This window comes from Vicugna pacos, chromosome 23 (genome assembly GCF_048564905.1).
Source record: "Vicugna pacos chromosome 23, VicPac4, whole genome shotgun sequence".
Lineage (NCBI taxonomy): Eukaryota > Metazoa > Chordata > Mammalia > Artiodactyla > Camelidae > Vicugna > Vicugna pacos.
Window position 1 is genome coordinate 32,240,899 of NC_133009.1, and position 18,945 is coordinate 32,259,843.

An 18,945-nucleotide genomic window follows, 5' to 3' on the forward strand; every position below is an offset into this window, starting at 1 on the left:
GGGGACTTCACGGGTTAAGAAAAATAGCAAGTTTTGAGGGGAGGGTGCAGCTCAGTGGCAGAGTGTGCGCTTAGCAGCACAAAGCCCTGGGTTCAACCCCCAGGACTTCCATTTAAAATAAATAAATAAGTAAACTTAATTCCCTTCCCTGACGCCCCACACCCAAAACAAAACAAAACAAAACACCAGGAACCCAGGAACTAGTTTCATTTTATTCAAGCTAAATGAAATACTAAGATAAAAATCACATGCATTTTTCTTTAGACATTTGTGGACAGGCTGATGGGTCAAGTATGATCAGATTTGATGCTCTCTCATTTTAAATCATTTAAAGTTAAAGAAAAATTCTACTTTCTTGATGTTTATCACTTCTAAATCTAAAGAATTCCTCTGGCATTAGAGGACAAGAAAAACAGAAACAGGCAATGAAAATGAGAGGTTTTGTTTCTGAATTTACAGGGCACAGGCTGCTTGTTCGCGGGGCAAGGGGTCCCACAGCACAGGTGCAGGGCGAGGCTCCTCTTCATCGCACTGCTGCATCCCTGACCCCCACGGGGGCAAGGAGCTGGTGCTCAGGTCCTGCTCACCCTCCTCAGGACGGAAGCAGGTCACACATGCCCATCAAACCAATGACAGGCATCTTCTCTACCTGGCCCTTTCCTTCGCGTTTCCTCCCATGACCTGCCATCAATGCAGGTTCCTTCGTTATCATTAAACAGGAGACCCCTTTTTGTTTCTGAGGATTTCTCTTAATCACTAATAATGAATTCACTTGGGCTACAACTCACCAGTGCAAAGCAAAATCTGCTTCCCGATCACGAGAAAATGGGCGACGTGTAGGGTCGTGGCCGCGTTACCTGAGTTAATTCTGTTTGGCAACAGTTTGGGCTTGACGGGCTCATAGAGATTTTTGTTTCCCTTCTCCAGGATTCCCCGAGACATTCCTGGTTTCCAAAAAACAGAACGGTTTATTATTTCAGTCTGTGTTAGCACCTTGGAGACCAAAGAGCTTTGTTATACTGCCCTTTCCAAGTATATTTATTAACCACTATGCCAACGTTTACGTTAGATTCTCTCTGCTATGGTGATTCCCGCTCATACACATAATGAGCTCAGTGATTCCAGTCAGTGATGGGAAATAGCAACTATCTTAACTGTAGCAACTATATTATTATTATATTATAGTAAATACGTTATATTGACCTAAGGAAGCTATGCCCCCAGCTCGAGTCTTCAAACTCAAAGGGGTATGTGTCCTGAGAGAGGAAAAGACATAGCTGGATGCTCACAGATACCTGCATATAGATGCATGGCTATTTGCCTCTGTAATAGAAAACACTCACATTTTATTGTTATTAATTCTTTCAATTATTAATTATCTAAGGTTGTGAATTTGCCCAGCCAACTATGTGAATGCAATGGCTTTCTAATTTAAGGCAGTCAAAAGGGAGCAGGCTTTATGTTTATTAAGCACCTATTAGGTACTTGGTTTCATGCCAGGTGATTCATATTTGTTCCCTTATTTTAAAATTTCACGGCATTCTAATCTCACCCTATCATTCAGAATTTATATAAAGCTATTGCATCACCAGCCCAACCTCCATGGAAGGAAAGGCATTCAGAACAACAGGGTTGGCTAGAAGCATTCTGAGTTGAGGATCAAAGAAACCAGGGCACACATTCTGCCCCTACAGTGTGTTCCTGAATTTCAGAGCCTTGCTCTCTATTTATAAACTGGGGGTAATAAAACTACCTTGTGATGTGTGAGTGAAGATTCAAGGAGACAATGCCAAAAGCAGCTGGGAAGTAGGGACTCAATGTCAGTTTGCCTCCTGTAAGTTCCACTTCTTCCTCTCATTCCTGTCTCCCTACAGATTTCTCTCCCATCTCATATGCCATTTCTTTGGATGGTTAACTAAAAAAATCAGAAAATGGTCAAAATGAAAGCAGCCTTAGTGACCTCATTTATCAAATGAAGAGAACAAGGTCCAAAGTGTTTGAAGACATGAGCAAAGCTAAATGGTGGCAAATTTAGTAAAACCAAAAACACCCAAATTTAATGCCGTTTCTGTTATACCTAGCTAAAGTACACAGCTAAATTAAAAATTAGTTCATGTGTTACTCACCCTCCATGCCCCTTCCCATTCTAAACTTAATTAAGAATTCTTCAAAACCCATGTGTAGTGGAAACTACAATTGTATAGTTCCAAGTGTCTCAAAATGTATGTAGTGACAGACTGCAAATACTGTCCACATGCCCGGTGGAACAGTTGCAGCTACTGTTCAGATACTCATTGCTCTGCCGAAATGCTGACCCACAGTTGGTTATTTTTCAAGAATAGACATCTGAATATTGATATAGAATTTTTCTGTTTTTTCAAACATCAAGAGGGGAAGACAAACCATTAGTTTGTGCCTTCTGAAATAATGGGATAAAGTGAAGAAACAAGCATTCAAACATATAAGACCATCCATACAAGATCTATACTCAGTAAAGGAATTAGGGGAGAACAGACAATTCTTTTCTTCATACTTTGTCTTTCTACTTGCTTTCATTTTAAGTTGGGTAAAAAGTGAGCCTTAATGAGGCTATCTTATCATACTTCTTCTGCACTCTTTGAAGCCCACAGCTTGTAAATACGAGCTCAGCATACAGGTGCCAACTGATTCATTGGTTGAGGGAACAGTATTAATTTTCTTCACCTCCCATACACACTTCATTGATGGCTTCATCCTTTCACCAAATATTCACCCAATAAACATTCACTGAGCACCTGCACTCTGTCAGTCCCTGTACAGGAGATGATGAAGAAATAAGTAAGAAACAGTTCCTGACTTTGAAGAACTCAGAGTCTAAAGGAGGACATGGATACGGAGTCAAGTAACTCTTTTTGATGGGATGTAAACATTATATTGGGGCTGGTTCCCTTTAAAGTGGCATTTTCTAGACTTACTATCCACCACATCTCACATCACCACAGAAGAGCTCAGAAGCTTAAAAAAAAGTGCAGCTGTCAGTGATGATTAACACAACGGCGAGACGTGGGGTCTGAGAACGGATATAGGTGGTTTTACAAGGACCATGTGGTTGTGTAGGACACGCATGTTGAACAGAGACTACAGACACTTAGCCCAAAACTTCCTTTCTCAGGGCGCAAATGTAAATGAGCCTCGCGTGGAAGTCTTTGCTTCCGGAATAGGAAGACTGACTAACCAGTGAAGCTCTGTATTACTCATTTCACCAATCGTTTGCTTTTTTTGATGCAACACAGAAAACTTGTACAAGACACAGCAAAGTTAGTTAGGTCACCCACATTAATTTAGGACACATTTCTGTTGACTGGTTGTGGGGATTCCACCTGTTAAAATTTAAAACAAAGCCAAAAGATGCTGAGCTTAAACAGACAGCATCTCTGAGAATCTCAGATCGAAACGTAGAACCATATACAAGTTTGGGGAGAATGATTCAGCCATTTTTATTTACATTGAACTCCCCAAAATGATTCTAGATGAAATTTTATTCTGAATACCTACTATCTGCAGAGTACTCTTGGAGATGCTGCAGAGAAGAAGGTATATCAAATATGCTTCCTATCCTCAAGGAATTTGCAATCCAACTGGGGAGGAAGTTTTAGGCATGTGACAAAAAAAGAAGTAGCAAAACAAGGTGCATGCAATACATTGCCAAATGATTGCTGCTGATAATCAGAGATACGTAGATAGTTAAATAACCATAATTATGAGTTAGCACAGTCTAGGAAGAGACTGTACTTGATGTGAGCTTTGGAAAAGAGTACCATTTGGATAAAACAGAAGAATAAGATATACAGGAGTAAGAATGGGGGGAAAGGAGAGTGGAGCAAAGGAGTAAGAAAGTGGAAAAGCTTTAGGGAAGTTTAGGAAACAAGGACTGGACTTCCTTGGCTGGAGCAGAAAGGCCCTGGGAGAAGAGCAAAGAGTAGGACTGAGAATCAGGATGAAGTTAGATGAGCAAGATCATGAATGCAAAGCCAAGGAGTTCAGACCTCCTTCCACAGGTAATGCTGAGCCACTGAATACTTTTCATCCACAGAGTGATGTGATCAACCTGGAGGTCACATGCAGGAGAAGGAGCAGGAGTCAGAGTTAGGACCAGGTGTGTGAGGAGAGATGTGAGAGGCCCATTAGACTAATCCTTTGGACTATCTTCAAATGAAGACAGTCTTTAAATAGCTTGTTCAGTATCTATTTCACAAGATGTGAAGGAACTTCCTCTGAGTGTAGATTATGTACCACTCTAGTATAAAAATAGGTGTCCTATGTTCACCAACTATAACATCGTCACTCTTTTGGAACTTTCTGGTTTTTAAGCTAAAAATGTTCCCCACTTTTTAGAATCCATGCTTTCCCTCTCCTCCTGCCCCCTTAATTCCTTGGAACATTCAAATTCTTGGCGTGGGTTTAAAAACGTGGGCCCACCGTTCACCCCGGTAAATAGTGCTACACGGTGCACTATTCATTTTCATAATGTCAGTGCCCTGAGCCACATACCCAGAGGGACTGTCCGTTGGATTTTTTTCAGGCCTTGTGTGTGCTGTGCAACCTCCTATGCACGTGTCATCAGACTACTAAACCAAGATGGGTCAGTGTCAGTCAGGATGTTGTTTGCTCAATTCTCATTCTCGGGCATTGCCTCTTTTGGCAGAAGTAAGACCAAGATTCATGTCCCCAATTATGAAAAAGATATGACTGGAGAACTGACTGACACGGCCCTTCATTGTGATGCACTGTAGAGACATGATAACATCACGTGCACAGGTATCCAGAGAGCTGCCTGGCTCACCTATGTCTGGACCAATCCAGCCTCCCTCTTAACGATTCAGTTTAATAAAGTCAGTTTGATCACTCTAGAATGACTGCCACCCACTCAGTCAGAAACCAGGTGAGGCCATGCACCAAGGTTCAGATCTGCATGATGATAGACCGTAGGTCACCCAAGGGTAAAGTTAAATTTGACTGGATGTCACCTTCTCTGATCTGGTCCTGAACTTGAGAAGGTGGCTCTGGGGTTACCTCTTCAGTTCTTACTCATGTCTGCTAAAAGAGTTGGTAGGCAGTGGAATAGTCTTTCCTGGATGCAATATTAAATCACATGACTTCCTATAACCTTACTGGACTGTAAAATTCTTTACAGTCTGAAATATCTAAAAAGAAATGAAATGCATAGGTAATGAGGCACCATAATTTGTGGTATTGATTTGCAGTCTTTTTAAAATGTAGGCTACCTTAGTAGATCTAAGACCCTGAAAGAATCCTACCTATTTCTTCATGCCCATGCTGAACAATATATTTTCCAAAAAAAAAAAATTACAGAACAAAACTCTAAACAAAAAGATTAATACAAGCCTTGACAACATTGTGTTTCATTAAATATTTTCATCAAAAATTCTTATTTGAGGCCATAAATATACATAAATTATCGTAATTAGAAACTTTAGATCTCTAGGAGACCTTCATAAGGGATCTATACAACTCTAAGTTTCAGAACTGATCCAACTGCACGCATAGAATATTGTGATAAACAAGGATGTTGACAATTCCATCTGCATGAGGTTTCATCAGTTGTGAAGAATGAATTAGTGGTTTTTGTTCTCACACACACCAAAGATTAATATAAGAAAACCCACACCAACACTGAAAGTAAAGACCTAGCCAGCAGCCCTGGAGCGGCAGAGGCGGGCAGGTGTCACTGAGAAGTACCTCCTACAGTTGGCAAGCCGACAGAAACGTGAGTTCTCCCCAAACATGTCCTCTCGTGCTGCTGCACTATTCAATCCAAAGCTTAAACTCTGTCCACATAATCCTGAGTTGGAGAAGGGAAGCCATTGCTCCCTAAAAAGAGCCTTCCTCAACAGCTGCTATCAGAGGGTTGACAGACCACCATACTCTGAAGACCACTGTTAGCAGAACCAAGATACAGTTTTAAAGAAACAAAAAGAGATACACACAAACTTTTTCAAGACATAGTTCCAGAAATACGGAGTTTGAGTTACTAATCATAAGATCCTGTCCTTAATTCTAAAGACAGGTAGACACTCTCACGAGAGCAGGGTTGATCACCTGGTCTGTACAATGTCCTGCAGAAGCACACATGCTAGACTTGGGGTGAGAAGACAGGCAGACACTGTCACTGATTACCTATGACATTACGAATCAGCCAGTTTTCTAGATCTCAGCTTCTGCATCTGCCCATGAAGGATAATTTGTGTGTGTGTTATTTACAAAAAGTTACAACTGAGATAGGTGCTACAACAGAAGAAGAGCTGAGTGGGGGAAAGGTTTACTTCAAGTGCTTAAAGAAGTTAGGGAGAGTCTCGGAGGAAGTGACATTTAAGTCCAAATTTGAAAGATAGGAAAGAATGAATCGGGCAAGTGCAGGTGGGAGTAGAGGTGTGTGAACTGTGAACGGGTGACGTGGCACAAAGGAACACTTTGAACTTTGCAGCAATGTTCAACAGCGATGCCCACTAAGAGAGCCAGCAGTCACCACAGGAAACAACATTAATACATCTTAATTTTCCTTGCTGTTTCCTCTACTTATTCCTAGGCATCAATAATCACTCCATATGTGTTTTTTGAGTTCTTATTACTGACTCAAGTGTTTTTCAACATATAATCATGATCCCCAGAGATAACTGGTTTAAAAAAGTATGTTCTAGGACTCCACCTTGGAATTACTAAATCACAGTATCTGGAGGAGGGATCCTGGAATATGCATCTGTAACAACCATCTCAGGTGATTCTGGTGGGCAACAGAATGTGCAAACTGTGGCACTGGACACTATGCTAGGTGTTGCATACAGTATCAAAACAGACCCCCATGTTCCCTGGCCACCAGGACCTCACAGTACAGTCTAAGTGCTAAGATAGCTATATTTGAAAATGTAATTAGCACACTATCTTGTCAGCATGCAGAATGTGACCCATAAAGGGCTGGGGAAGGAGTCCAGGTGCCAGAAGTCAAGGGAAATACCAGCTTCTGAGTTGCATAACTAGGTGCCTTTCCATGGGACACCCTGCAAAGCAGAAGTAAGGCCAAACCCCTATGAATTACATGGGCTTCATGAAGGAGCACTGGTCAGGACACTTAGCTCAGACCGAGTGACACTGCAGACGTTCTAACCAGTATTTGGTGAGGATTCATGCAGTGGAGTTTTGCCTAACATTTCAATAAGAGACTGCATGGGAAACACAGAGAAAAGCAGAGCAAGAAACAAATGAACAGAGCACAGGAGTGCCAAGAATGCACCTCAAAGCCCACTGGGAAAAATGATCCAGGAAAAGTGATCTTAGTCACTGCAAGCTCAGATCTAGGAATTCCACCTATCTCTTCCAGCTTCGTTCTCTCAGTCTGGCCAAACATAAAACAAGCCTCACTTATGAAATCAAAACTGCCCACCCTTGCGGTGGTTCTACCCTTGGAAAGGAGAGGTGTTCCATCCTGCACCAGAAAGGCTTTGGCTCAGGATCAAACCACATATATTCGTAACTATGGTTACCCACTGCCACTTCCCCAATTGATGCCTAGATGGAGATACTTTAATAAGATTTTTTTACCTAGATGCTTCATCCTTCCTTTTTGTTTTAATCTCAAAGTCAGTTTGGATTTGGTTTGGACTGGATTTTCTGATCTCCTAGACCTGCAATGCCCTTTACTCTTTCCTACATTAATTAATCTTGTTGAGCTTGACTTCAGACTGTCAAATAATATTACCTTTCTGATGTTATATTATAACGGCAAACAATCCTGGCAAAAAATAAGACATGGAAACAACCTAAATGTCCACTGACAGATAATTGGATAAAGAAGCTGGGGTATATTTATACAATCGAATACTACTCAGCCATAAAAATGAATAAAATAATGCCATTTGCAGCAACATGGATGGACCTGGAGATTGTCATTCTAAGTGAAGTAAGCCAGGAAGAGAAAGAGAAATTCCATACGATATCACTTACATATGGAATCTCAAAATAAAACACACAAATGAACTTAGTTACAAAACAGACTCACATACATAGAAAACTTATGGTTGCCAGAGGAGAAAAGGAGTGGGAAGGGATAAACTGGGAGTTAGAGATTTGCAGATACTAACTACTATATATAAAATAGATAAACAAGTTTTTACTGTATAGAACAGGGAACTATATTCAATATCTTCTAGTAACCTATAATAAAAAGAATATGAAAAGGAATATATGTATGTGTATGTATGACAGAAACATTATTCTGTACACTAGAAATTGACACAACATTGTAAACTGACTATACTTCAATAAAAAAATATTGGCAAAAGAGATGTTTACAAGCAAGTGCAGAACTGTACGGGGGACAACCTGCCCTGCTGCCTCCCCCTTCTTCTCCATATCTCAACTCTCGGTCTTCTAGGTAACTTGATAGCCCAGGATTTTGAGGAGTTTGCCTAGAGTTTTCCTCTCTGCTGGTGATTGTTCAAGTAAGCTTCTGGATACGCACACTACTAGCAACCCCCAACACAACCAGTGTATATCCAGTTCCAAAGGGTATGGATGGATAATTGAATACAAAGAGACGTGACATTCCACTTCGGAAAGGTTTTCAACAACTGGTTTACTAGTTCGTGGAGATGTGCATGATCACAAAAGTTATCACTGTTGCATTTTTATGCCTTTGCTTATGCATCTCCAGAAGTCAGGAACGCCATGACCTAACCTGTTAACACCCGGCAGAAAACCTACCTCTGAGGCCTTTTCCAAAGATCATTACCTGATTCTGCCACTGGTTCATCACAATGTGTTCAGAAGCGTGTTTATCAGATTGTGCCCTGGTTCGCTGTCTATGTGTCTGTCTTGCACTCAGGTGTGCAGCATGGTAGACACGGGCTTTGGATTCAGGAAGTTGGGTCTCCATCATTTACTTCCTGTGTGCCTTTAACAAAGTTACTTAAACATGCTTGGCATGGGAATTTTCTTCTCTATAATGTCGCTAGTAGTATCTGTTTAAGAGGACAGTTGGGAAAATTAAGCGAGAAAATTAATAAAGAGGGCCTCACACAGTGCTAGGTACAGATTAAGTGCTCAAAATGGCAGCTGAGTTGATTAAATCAGAATGGCTAGAATGCTCAGGCCCACAGCAGTAGGGTTTTTTTTTTTTTTACGTATACTGAAAAGTTTTCATTTCCCAAAAATTCTAGCCAAGAAAAAAAGTCTTCTGTCTTCAGTGCCCTGAAATCTCCCACCTAGAAATACACCATGGGCTATCAAGCCCCAAAGCCACAAAGTTCTACCAACTACCAACTAAAATACAGAATTTTCCCAATTCTTCTTCAGTCAGTGCTCCAGGCAGTTAGTAAGAAGGTGCTGGGGAAAACAGTGGCTTCCCCTAACACAAACTCACTGACCTTCTGCCCTTTCTAAAGGTCTTTCCCTCTTCACCATCTGGAGAACCATAATGTTTCATTTTTCCCACTGAATAATCAGTGATGACATAAGCAAGCTGCTAACTGAGATACTGGGAAAAAGGAGGAGGGGCAATGAACTTTCCCCAGGAAATACTACTTACGGCACCAATTTACCGGAAACACCTGGAGACTAGTCTGTCTCTTCCGGAGAAATCAGTCCTTCTGAAACATTGAGATACCAAATAATAAGCACATAGTTGAAGTAACATTGGCAAGTGGTCATAACAGGAAATTTGAAGTAGATATTTGGACACTAGTATGATAAATTGCATTTGGTTTTCAAAACTTACAATTCCCAACACAGAGATCCCAGAGAGTGGGAAGTAATATATGCTTGAAAGTGTGATCATGGATAAACAGTCTAAAATCTGAATTTTGAACAATGACATGAGAGCAGGAAGCCCTCACATTAAGTTAAGAAAGGGGCGGGGGGGGGGGGGTAAAAAGCTTTCTCCAAAGAATTAATCATTGCAACTTAGGTGACCACAGGATTTTGATTTCTGAGAAAGACAGGAAAGTATTAGCAGACAATGGAGAGTTGGGATTGAAAAAAGCAAAGGATCTTTTAGAAACTTATTACCACACCTTGTTAATATCTTCTAAGGACCTTCATATTTCAAAATCTGGGGGTTAATTATCATTCATTCTTACTTGATCTATCAGCTGCATTTAGCACATACAGGCCTCCTCCTTTTAAACACATCTTCTTCCTTCACTTTGTTCAGAGAGACATCACCCTTCAGCCTTTCTCCCCATTCCTGTTTCTTGCTTCTTCACTGGACCATCCCCTTCTTCCTTCCCGATTTCTCAGCACTGAGGTTCTTCCCTTCTCTGCACTTACTTCACAGGTGCTCTCGCCAAGTCCCCTCTGTGTGCTGTGTCCTCCACGTTTACACCTCCAGCCCTCACCTCTCCCAGAAAATCCAGACTCCTGTATCCAACTGACTTCAATATTGCCTAAGAGGCTTCACAAACATAACATCTGTCAAGCCAAACTCTTGATTCCCGCCACGCATCCAGACCTATTTCTCCTCCTAAAAGTCTCCCCCATGTTGCTCAGTGCCATTATCATTCATCTGCTGCTCAGCCCCCAAGCCTTAAAGTTTTCTTGACTCCTCTTTCTCTCTCATCCTATCTCAACTCCTTCTGCAAATCCTGGCCACTCTTTGTCCAGATTTTACTGTGAATCTGGACATGTCCAAGACCTCCACTTTGTCCAGTGCCCCCGTCCTAGACCAAGCGCCACCAGCTTTCCCCGAGATCCCTATACGGCCTCCTATCCGATATCTCTGCTTCCATGTTTATTTCCCTTTCCCATCTAAGTCTGTTCTCTAGAGCACACAGGTATTCTTTTTAAAATGTAGATAAAATCCTATTGTGTTTTTCCTTGGAAACATCTAGTGACTTCCCACATCACTAAGAATAAAACCCAAACTCTTCAGATTGGTCTACAAGGCCCTCCAGCACCCCAAACAGCTAATACTTGAACCCTGCCACTGCTTTCCTCACTGTCCCTCACTTCATAATCTCCTACCACGGAGCCTATGGACCTGCTGTTCTTTCTGTCCAGATGCATTTCCCTGAGACAGTCCCATAACTTATGCCCTGACTTCTTTCAGGTCTTTGTTTAAACACAACATCCTGCTAAAGACTTTCCCTGACACCTGTTCCTTACTCTCTAATGTTAGCCTCTACATTTTTTTCTCTCCTGGCTCATATATCACTACCAGGCCATTATATCATTTATCCATCTACTTGCTTACTGTCTGCCCCACCACGAGCACTAGAACGTAAGCTCCATGAGGGCATGGAGGTTTCTGTTTTCTTCTCTGCTCTACTTTCAGCATCTAGAACAATCCCCCAAACATAATGGGAACCGATAAATTTTTTAAATAAAATTAACTACTAATTGAATATGTGTTATTTATTTACTAAGCTACAAGTGGCTTATAAGATGGGTGCAGTCCACCCCAATGAATTCTCTTGGCTTTATAAAGTCCCCAGTTGAATCCCTATGGACCTGGCTGGCAACAGGAGACAAGGTTCTGGCACCCATTTCTATTGGTATGAGCAAGACATCACGTATACACAAATGCTAGTGTTACTTACATCAGTAGTAACTAAACCTGGATGCTAACTAGTGCCTCCTGAACTAAAAAGTAATAAAATATGATCAATAAATCTGAAGTCACACAGAGTCAAAGAGACACCAAACAAATACTAAGGAACCACACACAGGAAAAGCGAAGGCTTAGTATTCACATGTGTGGTATCAACCTGAGATCACCAACCATGGCAGGAAAAGATCAAAGCCAGATCGTCTGACTTACTTCCACATGATCAACCTACACAGTTTCCACAGAAAACAGGGAAACTTCTAGGGCCATTTATTGTCTTTCCTCTAGAATTTTTAGAAGATAGTATGACGTCTACCCATGTAATCTTTCAGTGAACTGATCCAAGAAGAAATACTTTGGGGGACTCCTTGAATGACAACTAACGAATCCAGGCTTCTGCACACACCTTAAATGGATTAGAGGTGTCCAAAAGGAAGTTTTTCATAAATATCAAGTTAAGCCTTCTTGGAGATTCCAGGAACTAAAAGACTTTCGCCATTAGTCACTTTCACCAGGGCTCTATGCCACTGACTTCTGGACAAGGATCAGGAAAGTCATGAGGGAAACCATCTGTGCAGCTCTCATGACCAAATGCTGGGGATTTCTGGAGGATAGTCCCCGCCTCTTGAGCTGCTTCAAATGTATCCAAAAACTAAGCATATGTGCAGAGGTACACACACACACACGCACACGCACATGCACACATAAATACACTGACAAATGCTAACTCAGATATACCACAAGAGATTACAGGGGACATGTGGATCATTCATATGTTCCTTTTAGTTTTTTTTTCTGATTTATCATTTGCATGTTTTGAAAAGGATAATTAGACTAATACAGCTGAGAATTAGGGTATGTGTACATTTGGGGAAGAGTCAATCATGGAAAAGAAGGTTGTTAAGTAACTTCAAGTATTTTCTACCTTCTTCTTAATCCTTCATTCCTGGCCCACATGCTGAGTGACAGCAGAGGCAGAATGTCCTCCTCTTCAGCCCGGGCCTTGTGAGTGGCCTGTATCAAGGAGCTGCTCCCAGCCCACGCTAACTCTTGAGCTGAAAATTACTATTATAAAATAACAATTAAAGATGTCATTTGATGTGGTTCCGGAACGTGCCTTCTAATCCCAGGGAGAAACTGACAAAAGACAGGAACGAAACTAGATAGGAAAGTAGTAGGTAATAGGACTGAATAAGTGGTTGACTTACATTTTAAAAGGATCACTCATAAAAAAAAATCTGTCTCACATTGTCCTGATCCACCTACTCTCAGAGGCCTAAAATAAGATCTGTAACTTTTCCCCTTTACTCATCAAATCCTGTGTATGTCTATAATCAAATAGGCACCAAATATATTTACTCACTTATTAAACACATACTTACTGGGCACCTACTCTGTGACGAGCACTGTTCAGACAGGGACTCAGAGCAGTGGACAAAAAGATAAAAACAGCCGCTCTTGTGGGAGTTACATTCCAATGCAAGGAGACAGATGATAGATAAGTAACAAGCCAATGCGTAGAATGTTAGATCATTACGGTTGCTGTGGAGGAGAACCAGCCAGGGAGGAAGGCTTAGGTGTTTTGAAGGGTTGTGCCATAAACGTTAAGGAAGACTTCATCGAGAAGAAAGGACTGAAGTAAAATCTAAAAGAAGTAGGAGGGCAAGTCATTCGGATATTCAAGGAACATTCTCCTAAGTGGGAGTGACAGTTGGTACCACGGAAATGTACCTGGCGTGGTCAAGGAAGACATGTGGGTGGAGCGAAGCACTCAAGAAGGAGATGACGTTAGATCAGAGAAGGTCAGACTGCTGAGAGCCTTGTAGTGACTTTGGCTTTGCTCTGAGTCAAATGGAAAGTCAATGGAGGGTTTTGAGCAGAGGAGTGAATAGTTAGTTGACTTTTGAAAAACAGATCACGCTGGCTGCTATATTGAGAATAGACTAAAGGTGAGAGATGGAATGGAAGATTAAAAAAGACTAAACAAGTGGTTATTGCTATAATCTAAGCAAGGGATCATGATGTCTTAGACAAGGTTAGGAGCAGCGGCAGTGATAACAAAGAATGAGATTCTGAATTATCTGAAGACAAAACTAACAGGATGTGCTATAGATGAGATGTAAGAAGCACTGAACTTGACTCTAAGGATTGTGGCCTGAGCACCTAGAAAAATGGAGTTCCTATATGTCCACAGAGATCAGACAGAATTTCACAAGAGCACGTGAAGGGTGATAAGAAATATGGACATCCTAATTTTGAGCAAACAATTAAACATTCAAGTTGAGACGCTTCAATCTTGAGTTAAAAAGAGAAATCCAGAGAGAGATATAAATTTTGGGATTTCTTCAGCATATCAATGGGATGAAAACCGTAAGAATGAATGAGATCACTCAGGAATTAAGGCAGAACAGAAGAGAGATTTGAACACTGAGCCTTGGACCGCTTCCAAATTAAGAAGTTAGGTGGTAAAGAGGAACCAGCAATGGAAAATGAAAAGAAATGGCCAGTGAAGTAAAAGAAAAACCAGGCTGTCCTGGAAGAAAAGCAAAAAAAATATCAAGAAGGAAGTAATAATCAACTTTGTCTGATTTTACTCATAATTCAGGTAAGAGAGGGACTGAACACAGATCTCGGTTTTTAGTGACACAAGATCTTAGTGATGCAGATGAAGGCAGTCTCTGTGAAATATCAGAAGCAAAAGTTTGATGCCAGGAAATTGAGGACTGTGAGCACAGATGACTTCGATGGAGATTTACCATTAAAAAAAAGAGGAAAAATGTACAAGTAGTTGAAGAGGGGTAGTGAGATCAAGAGATCTCTTTTTTTTTTTTTAATAGGAAAGGAAAAGTAAGAACTCGATCCTATTTACATGCAGTTGGAATAGATCAGGCTAGTATGGGGGAAATTTCAGAGACAGAAGAACTGTTGGAGCAAGTCCTTCTGGAAGGGGAGGAGCTGGCCTTGGGACTTCAACACGGACAATTCCTCCACGGTAACAGGAGAGAATGTGGGCATGGAGGCCAGAAGCTGGGGAGATGAGGGAGTGGGAGTTTGCACAAATTATCCTCCAATTGCTTCTATTCTCTCAGTGAAATGGGAAACAAGATCAGCCCCTGATAGGAAAGGTTCAGAGAATAAAACCCATAAGATCATTCAAGGGAAAAACAAAAACACAGTCTAGAGAGAAAGGGCTGAGATGTGCTGGGCAGCTGCAATCTCTTTACAGACAAGCATCTGCGCAAGGACAAGACGTGCTGATGTGCACGATATCTCCACCCGCGGCAGCTGCCCGCCGTGCAGAGTGAGGAGAGCTGTGCACTCAGAGATGCACTTAAAGGAAATGAAACTCGGTAAAGCTAAGTCAGATCTGGCTGTTTACTTCTGCCTTCAGTTCTGTCCAGACTCGGCCATCACTACCAATAAGTTTCAGTTTTACAAAGCAAAAAGTTCTTCATGTACTTAAACCTGGTGGGGGGGGGGTTGTTGAGGAATGGAGGGGTCTGTATTGTGTTTGTTTATTTTTAATGAGACATCCTAACTTACTAGGTTTTTATCTTTCTGTTGCAAAGTTATCCATGCTCTTCTGGACAAAATGTTTCCTGTTTCAAAACTGGCCCCAAATGGACTTTAAAAAAATACATAGACTGGGATTCTCTCATATTTGAAGGAAATTTAAGTGTTGACATGCTACTTTTTGAATTAGAGTGGAACAAGTAGTATATGAACACAACAAAAAAATTTGCTGTGAAAGAAATGAGTCACATTATTCAACAAAAATATATAATAGCTTATTATTCCACATTATATGTAATTAACTATAGAGACTACATCTGGGACTCTGTTATCAATTTCCAATGTTTATTCATTCAACAAAGATTTTTAAACTACCTACCATGTATCACAGTATAAAGCAGTGAAAAAATAGGTAAAGATCTTTGCCTGCATGAAGCTTATTATATTCAAGAGGAATACAGATAACGGACAATAAACTTAATAAGTAAGAAAAATTCATACACAAGAGGTCATAAGCACAATGTAGGTGAGTCAGTAGAATGGAGAGCCAAGTTGCAAGATAAGTGGTGTGGTCAAAGTAAGTCTCACTGAAAAGTTAACATTGGGACAAAGACTTGAAGGAGATAAGGCTGTGAGTCATGTAAGTTCACTGGGGAAAAGAGAACCTGGAAGAGGGAACAGCAAGTACAAAGGCTTGGAGGGGAGAGGGTGCTGGAGGGTTTGCAGATGTGCAGGGGGTCAGCCCAAGGATAGTGGGTGATGAGAGAACAGCAGAAGACAGGAATGACTACGTAATTCGTGGGGCCCTGTGCAACAAAAAAATGGGTGGCCTCTTCTTCAGAATTATTAAGAATTTCAAGATAGCTCCAGCAGATTCTTCAACCATGCACAGGGACCCTCTGAGCACAGGTCACACCCCATAAAGCCAGCTTTGGTAGGAGCTGAGGTCAGGCCCTTGAAGAACTTTGACTTTGAGGAAAACAGCACCTCACTGGAGGCCTTCAAGCTATCTGACTTACAGCATCTATGCCGAAATTAGTCTGAGGGGCCCAAAGTTGACACAGGACGTTACATAAGAGACTCCTGCAATAATCCAGGAGAGAGATGATGGTGGTTTGGCCCAAAGATAATATTTGCAGAGGTTGTAAGAAGTTCCAGACTCTGGAGACATCTTGAAGATGAAACTCACCAGATCAGTGATGGGTTTTATGTGGGAGAAAGAGAAATTTCAAAAAGAATGAAGAATACTGTAAGGTTTTGGGGCCTGAGGAACAGAAAAATGGAAGTTGTCAAGAACTTAGACAAGGAAGTCTAGACAGATGTGGAGGTGGTGCAGGGGGGCGATCAGGAGTTGGGTTTCCACCCAGACATCTGAGATTCCTCTTAGACACTCAAGTAGTGGAGAGAGTGAGGTGGCAGTTGGATACACGCATGTGGTGTTCACCAGAGTGCTCAGGCTGGAGACAGAAATGTGAAAGTAATCAGAAAAGCCTTCATTCTGTGGTGCGACTAAAAGTAAAGGTCTCAACTGCTCTAGATTCTCCAAAAGTTCTAGACTAACCAAATCCTTCTTTGTGTGCCACACTGACCCTGGCTCATGGCGTCTGGAGTTTAGTATTTACTTTTTCATTCCATCTCCCTTTGATTAAAGTCTTTTTTCCTCCTCATTTAAGAGAATGTCTTGACTGAAACTGCAACACCAAGGAGTTTGAAACATGATTAAGAAGTTCGGAAAACTGTTTCTAAATCTCACAATCTGTTTTTTTGTACCAGCTTCAGTCTTTCTATTTGATTTTGGAACATACTATCTACTTTTTAAATCTCCAGAATGACCCTTCCATTACATAAATATAAAGAAATTTTCATCTAATACATCCATGATGTCATCACTAATCTAAATGCAGATAACAAATATTCTGGAATAAACAATAAATATTTGGTAACATTAACTAGTAGGTTGAGCAGAGGCTGCATATTATTCATGTTTGTCAATGGAAAAAAGAAGTGTCCAGGGATGGGAAGGTCCAGCAGTGGACCGTGTCTTGATTTCTGCTTGTACCTGCTGAGGGTTGGGTTTCTCATTAGTTTTAGCAGTTGCTTCTGGGAAATATGGAAGAGAAGGAGCTGCCTTTACAAAGACATCATGAATCTCTAAGTTTAAGCAACGCTGTAGGAGGTTCTGGGTGGCAAAAGGAGGCAAGAAATTGGAGAGAGGGGCATTTTCCCTAAGCCTGTTCAGAACCAAACGCATGACTCCAGCATGTCTTTCCGGGAAGACAGAGAGCAGCAGTTTTAGGAGAATCAGGAGATGGCTCCCTTAGCAGGACCCTGTCAACCCCAGAGAGGGGCCTTGGAATGAGGATAGAGTGTGAAGACAGGAAACACCAAGCAGGTGCAGCAGGAGAGGAGAGAGGAGGAGATGTGAGGCACCCCTTCAGGAGCTCAGAAGTAATCTGAAAATGTTTTACAGAAGAGGAGTGATATTCAGTAATTATAGCAAAAGACAGTCAGGGTCATTGTAATTTAGCTCACTGTTTACTGACACCACTTTTACCCTTAGCTTGGTAAAAGATGAATATATATATATATATATATATATATATATATATATATATATATATATATATGTTTTGCTGACTTCACTCCACTGTGCATCAAAAGCCTCAATAAGAAAAAAGGAAAATTGGATAGTTTGATGTTTGCAAATAATTCGGAGACAATGTTTCATTCAACAGGTATTTTTAAACTTCCTTTACCCATTATATATATATACCCATATATATATATACCAAACAGGGCCCGAGGTCCTGTGTATTTAGCAGCTGGTTCCTCCAGCATGGTCTGCTAGCTCTGGCGAAATGACGCAGAACCAGTCCATCTCTCTAAGCTGAGGGAGCTGTAACTGGAATTCTTTCCAGTCTTCAGCCTTACCTCCTTTCTCCTGCCCTCAGTCACAGTGGGAGAGATGGGTGGGAAGAGAACTTCTATGATTGGAATCCAGAATGAAGACAGACTCCCCTTGCTCACTCTAATCAGAAATGCAGTGATAATCTTTGTGCAATAATATTATATTCCTCACCCTACTCTCACACTTCAACCAGAGAGGAAAACCTAGAGATGTTACTGTTTGAAAACTCAGTATAATATGGATTATAATAATGTTTCCAGTATTTCAATGTGAAATAGAGCGCCCCCCTTGAAATTTGCATTCAGTTTATTCCCAGGTTTGAAGACGGCCTCAGTTGGAAGGTTTATGAATGGGTAGAAAAGGTGAATTGGTCCTAACACCAACGGAAGAAGACATAAGTCTCCTTTTCCTGTCTTTAAAAATACAATTATGGAGTCTACAGGCCACTCATCACCTGAAACCAGGCCTGTGGCCAGTTTTAAGGGGCCCCAACCAGCTGTAGCCACTTGCACTGGGCAGGAGCTGTCTCCGATTTCCTGTAAAACAACTGGGCTGCATGGCAACTGGGAAGGCGGAATGGCAGAAAATGCAGACACCCTCGATTCTGCTGAGGAGCGGAGTGTTTACATTACTACTGATCACAACCTTGTCACCAAGCAGGCCTCGCCCCTGGATACTGCAAACTATAGTCGTGCTGCCAAAAACACTGTCGCCAAGAGGAAAAGTATAGCTGTAACTGTCACAGTCCATGCACACGGTGGCTGGCCCAGCCGGCAGGGTGGTCTGTGTGTAACAGGCGCTGTGGACCAGGGCATCAGACGCGCACAAGGACCTGCACCAACTCAGCCCCAACTCAGCCCCTCTCGTGAAGGTCAGAGTGTGCGGAAAATAGCCTGTCCCACGTTCTACCCAGTGGACGGCAGGTGGA

At 41.5% G+C, this 18,945-nt stretch overlaps 2 long non-coding RNA genes across 2 annotated transcripts in view; both read right to left on the reverse strand.

Annotated features, from left to right (window-relative positions):
* LOC107033465 (uncharacterized) overlaps positions 1 to 18,945 on the reverse strand; it is a 282,054-nt gene that overhangs the window by 76,138 nt on the left and 186,971 nt on the right. The window lies entirely within an intron of this gene.
* Positions 790 to 9,619, reverse strand: LOC140688787 (uncharacterized). The gene is made up of 3 exons (XR_012063611.1): positions 9,581 to 9,619; positions 8,786 to 9,014; positions 790 to 944 (listed from the first exon to the last, which is right to left on the reverse strand). It is a non-coding gene; the product is annotated as an uncharacterized lncRNA (long non-coding RNA).